Source organism: Pongo pygmaeus, chromosome 21, assembly GCF_028885625.2.
Source record: "Pongo pygmaeus isolate AG05252 chromosome 21, NHGRI_mPonPyg2-v2.0_pri, whole genome shotgun sequence".
Classification (NCBI taxonomy): Eukaryota; Metazoa; Chordata; class Mammalia; order Primates; family Hominidae; genus Pongo; species Pongo pygmaeus.
The window spans coordinates 20,341,337-20,347,336 of record NC_072394.2 but is presented as its reverse complement, the minus strand read 5'-3'; positions in this window follow the sequence as shown (position 1 = coordinate 20,347,336).

The following is a 6,000-nucleotide window of genomic DNA, read 5'->3' as shown; positions in this document are numbered from 1 at the left end:
AACCCCACCTCCAAGCTGAAGGCAGTTTAAAGCCTGACAGCCAAGCTACAGTTAAATCCTTGGACCGGATTGAGAATGTGTCTTCCTGTTTGGTGTGATTTCCTCTGATCGGTCCCCAGCCTTCACCTATTTTACATATACCTACCCTTTCCTAATTGTTTTTCTACACTGTCGTGCCTACCTTTGAATCAAGTAAGTTATTCCCCTGTGAACAAAATTTGGTGCATATTTATTTTGCTCTGCCTGGTTTCTCTAGAATTTGGAAACTATTTGTGAGTATTCTTAAGTTATGGCAATATGGTTACTGCATCTGTGCAATAAGAATCTGACTGTTGTCTTCCCAAAACAGCACCCCTTGTTGGCAGGAAGCAGTTAAGATCAGTCATTGTCCCTATTCTTATGGCAGTTAGATATACCTCTTCAGAGGGGTGAAATGATAGAGGCAGGAGGCAGCCAAATGCCCAGGCAGATAGAGGCAGGTCCCGGTGAAGCCCCAGCTCCAATCCAAACCCTGAAAGCCAAGCTACAAGTTAAATCACTGGATCAGATTGAGAACTTGTCTTCCTGTTTGGCATTATTTCCTCTGATTAGTCCCCAGCCTTCACCTATTTTACATATACCTACCCTTTCCTAATTGGTTTTCTACACTGTTGTGCCCACCTTTGAGTGGTGTCCTCCCTTTAACCTTTTTTGCATGCTCACAATCAGTATGCACTCCCCATTCTGAGTCCATAAGAGGCCCTGAGTCCTCTCTCTGCTGAAAGCTGTTTTCATCGCTCGATAAAAATCTTCTCTGCCTTCCTCACCCTTCAATGTCCAGTGTATCCTCTTTCTCTCTGGGCATGGTACAAGAGCTTGGGAACCACTGAATGTAGGTACAAGCTGTAACACAGGTGAGCTGGGGCATGCCAGTATGGCTGAGTGAGGCCCGAGTGGGGCATCACTGGCTGGGGGTCCCTGGCTTGCAAAGTGACTGAGAAGAAAAATCCTACATTGGTTACAGAGTGGCTCCTGCTGTCGAGCTACAGGGTGTGAGTGATGGCATCAGCCCACGGTGTTTGATGGTTGCATGACATCAGTCCAGAGCCATGTGGCAGCTGCCTTCAGGAGGTGATGATTTAGCTTCAGGAGCAAATGCAGCACTGACTGCTGTTTCATTCCAAAGCTGCTCTGAGCCTGATAATTTAAAGGGGCTTTGCATTCCTCAGATAAAAAGGGTTGTTTGTTTGTTTTTCTTTCTCTACTGGTTATGTGAAAAAAAAGAAAGTGAGAGAGAGGCTCTTATTCGTTTTCAGACATAGATTCTTCCACCTGTGCCAATTCCAGCCACATTGTGAGGTCCCTGGGTGCAGGTGGAGGAGGCCTGTGCGCATCCACACTCCTGAGCCTGGATGGGCTGCTGGAGGTGGTTACTCACTCTGATACCTGAGATCTGTATTTGGTCTTTGACCCATTTCCTAACACACAACTCCTAAAACCTGTGGAATCTCTAGCACAAAGAATGTCTTTTGTATCCTAATGAGATAGCTGGTGGCTGGGTGCCCTGGGCAGCTTCAGGGTGGGGCTGGTCATCTTAAACACCAAGGCAGGTTTGAGGGTTAAGGTTTTCAGCCTCAATCCCTGTCCTCTGGGGAGGGGAGAGAGGCTGGAGGTCGAGTTGATCACCAATGGCCAGTGGTTTAGTCGATTATGCCTACACAGTGAAGCCTCCACAAACCCCAGAAGGACTGGGTTCCTGGAGCTTCCAGATAGCAGAATGCATGGAGGTTCCTGGAGGGTGGTGCCCAGGAAGGCGTGGAAGCTCCGTGTCCCTTCTTCATACCTAGCCTTACACATCTTTTCATCTATATCCTTTGTAATATCCTTTATAATAAACCAGTAAATGTGTTTCTCTGAGTTCTGTGAGCCACTCTAGCAAATTAGCTGAACCCAAGCAAGGGGTTGTGGGAACCCCTGATTTATAGCCAGTCCTCAGAAGCACAGGTTATAACCTGGGGCTCACAACTGGCCTCAGAAGATGGGGTGGGGGAGAACCCTTGGGAACTGAGCCCTCCCTCTGTGTGATTTGGTGCTGTCTCCAGGTAGACAGTGTTGGAAGTGAATCGAATTAGAGGACACCCCGCTGTTGTCTGCTGCAGAATCGCTTGCTTAGTGTGTGGGGAGGCTCCCCCATATTTGGTCATGGAAGCATTTTGTGTTGATTGCCGTCTAAAAATGCCCTGCTAGATCCTGTTGACACCAATGTGACCAGGAGGCTGAAGAAGAGACCCATAGCTGTGGAACGAGATGTAGGGTTTATCAAGGACTTACATACCGGGCAATCCAGGAGCGATTGGCTAGACAGGAAAACTGCTGCTGTTTGCAAAAAGCACGCAGTTCTCTAGCATTTTCACTTAGCACCCTCCACCTGGCAACCTCCATTTAACCCAAAACAAAGGGCCTTGCTTCCTTGCATGTCCTGCATTCCAAGGAATGAGTCAGGGGTCTTATCTGCAAAAGTCCTTTGTGGATAAGGTGTGAGCCTCCAGGCTGGCCACTCCTGATTCCCTAGCTCGGGACCCAGCCCACACCCTTCTTAGACTCTAGGGTCATTCTCAGGATGAGCTTGAGTTGTTGCTGTCAGGTGCTTCTGCCATACAGAACGCAGAGGAAAAACTGTGTGTGTATGTGTTTGTGTGTGCTTTTACACACAGACAAGCCTTAAAAACAGTGATCAAAATGATTTAACTCTTTATTATAAAAATGTCCAGCATATACAGTAGTAGAAGGAACAGTATAATGAGTCCCCATGTTCACATCATGGCTTCTGCCCTTGGCAGGATTGCCAGGCCTCTGTTATCTATGCCTCCCAGCCCCAAGACACAAACTACCCATTTTTTCTTGTTGGAATGTTTTGAAGCAAATCCCACACATCATGTCATTTCACTAGAAGATACTTTATTACGTATCCCTGACTGGTGAGGACTTTCTACAAGAACATAACCTCCCTGCTCTGTCACAGCCCATTCCTAACACTGTCTCATTCCCCCCACCAGGGAGTTGGGAACTTCTCACAACTGTTTTGATTGAATCTGCCTCCAGACAAGGGTCACACGTCAAGTGGCAGCTGTGCATGTCTTAATGCTGACATGCAACAACACGATACACACACGCAGTCTACACCACAGCAGGTTAGAGCTGCAAAAGGGGCCATGTGGCTGCTGTTGACCTCAGTGCACTTGTAGAGATGGGTCTAGCTTCCCATGGCCACAGGACATATGTGGGGAACACACATGTCTCCCACATGAATCACAAGTTTGTAACTGGAATCCCACAATCTCCGTGTGTAAGCTGTGTGTAAGAGGATCCCCGGACGGCTCTTCCATAAAATTTCCAGTGTTTGCGTGACTGCATTTGGTGGCCAGCCCAATTCATGGTTGGAGGGCCCTGCTTTCCCTGAATTGGAAACAAATTCGATTGCAGCACCCTCAGCCTGGTTTTGGGAAGGCATTCCTGGCCAGTTAGTCAATGTCTCTCTTAAATGAGGGGCCCAGCACTGTCTTCCCACCCCGCTGATGAGACTCCTTGGAAGTAGCCCTCCCTAGGGCCACGTGGTCCTTGACTCAGTCCTGCAGTCTCCCTTCCCATAGGACACAGGTGACATGACAGACAGGGTACCATTGGTGGCTCTTGAGGGCTGGTCCAGGTCTTCATGCCCTCCCAGCAAAAGGCTCAGTAGTATTGAGTGAAGAACAATGGTTCCAAGTGTTGAAGTCAAATAAAAAATGTGGAGACAAATCTCTAAATTTACTGTTTTATTTGGGATGCAATAATAGTAGTTTGAGGCTTATGTGGTTTGGATTTGTGTCACCGTCCAAATCTCATGTCAAATTGGGATCCCTAGTGTTGGAGGAGGGGCCTGGTGGGTGGTGACTGGGTCATGGGGTGGACATCCCCTTGCCATTCTTGTGATAGTGAGTGAGTTATCACGAGATCTAGTTGTTAAAAGTTTGTAGCACCTCCTCCTGCTCTCTCTTCTTCCTGCTCCAGCCATGTAGGACATGCCTGCTTCCCCTTCGCCTTCTGCCATGACTGTACGTTTCCTGAGGCCTCCCCAGCCATGCTTCCTGTACAGGTTGTGGAACCATGAGCGAATTCAACCTCTTTTCTTTATAAATTACTCAGTCTCATAGTTCTTTATAGCAATTGAGAACATAGTATTCAGGGGTATTCTCACAGATTGGGTGGTCTTCACTATGTCCAAAGGACAAAGAGGAGGTTGCAGGTTTTACACAAAGAAGGAACATATTGTTTATCCAGGATGTTCATTGTCACTTTTAAGGTATGGGAGCTGGCAGGCTTTGACTGGTGAGTGACCTTGGTGGGTAAAATTAGTCTTGGAGTTGTAGCAGCTTGTTTCAGTAGCCACAGATAAAACTGGTTTCAGGCAACAGCAGGCAGTCTCAGCAGCCAGGCTTGCAGAGAATTACATTCTTGAGCAATGTCTTGTGCCTTGAGTGGTTTTCTCCCCTGGTCTCTCAACTCTGTTTTAGTGGGGCATGACAAAAATGACCCGATTTGTATGATCGACTTCCACAGAAGTCCCTCCCCTCTCAGCTGTGAGAACATACCTGCTTGGATTTTGTGTTTTTATGGATCCCAAATGGGGTCATGACAAGCAGCATTTATTGAGCATTAATATGTGCAGGCCCCCTCCTGAGCTTCCTAAGCTCCTATCAATCCTCACGCCACTTCTATCCTATGAGGCATAATGTAATGATAAACTGTCATTCTCTCAATTTCATGGCTGAGGACACCACGGCACAAAATGGTCACATAACCGCCCAAGGTCAGCAGTGAGGAGCTGCAAGGCAGGATCTGAATCCCAGACGTCTGGGTCTAGAGCCTGGACATGTCTCTACTGTGCCACACTTTCTTCAGCTGTTGATGTGGGCTGGGCTGAGTTGCCTCTTCTTGGGCACGTCCACTGAAGGCTGATCTGCACCCCATGCTGACTGCCCCATCCCTAAGGCAGCTCTAGAGCCTGGGTAGATTTGGGATGTGGGCAGAGGACAAGAACAGGGCCCCATGTATCTGGACACCACTGGACTCTGCATTTAGTAAGGAACAGAGGGTGGGAAAAATGGACAATTCTTAGCATTTTTTCGCCCTGCAGTTTGCTTCACGGGGGTGGAAATCATCCATTTAACAACTCCCATCACAGGGAGCCCTGCAGGGGGAGTGTCCAGTGCACCCTGAGCTTGGAGTGGTCTTCCAGTAACTTTACCGCATCCTTAGGATCCTGGGGAACCTGAGAAGAGGGAGATAGTCTCCCTGCCCTTTGCTCTGCAGCCATGAGCACACCGTGGCCCTTACTGCCATGACCACAGCTAGTAGTTATGAAGCATCAAGAGCATTCGCTATAAGCAAGCTTCTTCCATGCGTGACCTCGATTCATCCTCACTGCAGCGAGGGGTCCTAATTCTGCCTTCCAAGTGAACTGCAGCTGAATTTGGGTTTGGCGAGTAAGCCCAGCATTGTACCCAGATTGCAGAGCTCCAATGTGGCCCAGGTCGCTGGCCCTGCAGCCTCACACTCCCATCCCATAACTGAAGACTGAAGACCCCAAACCTATTACTTCAGAGATAGAGAGAATCTTTGACTTGCTTCTCAAACTTTGGCATGCACGTGAGTCAGGTGCAGATCTTGTTTAAAAAAAGTCCTGGGCCCCACACAGAGACTCTGATTCAGTTTAGCTAGGGCACAGCCTGGGAGTCTGCATTCTTGACAGCTCTGGGTGTGCTGCTGCTGCGAGGGTTCAGGGACTTGTGCAAGATCCACAGGGGGTTCATGGGAGCCCAGGCAGATGCTCAGGATTCAAGCTCAGTGGGGTCAGGCAGGCTGTGCAGGACCTGGGGCTCCACCTGCCTGCTCTCAGAAAGGATGTGGCAGCCCCATGTTGTCCTTTCCTGTTCTGCGCATTTGCTCCTAGAGTTCCAGCTGCTTCAGGTGCTGGTGGGG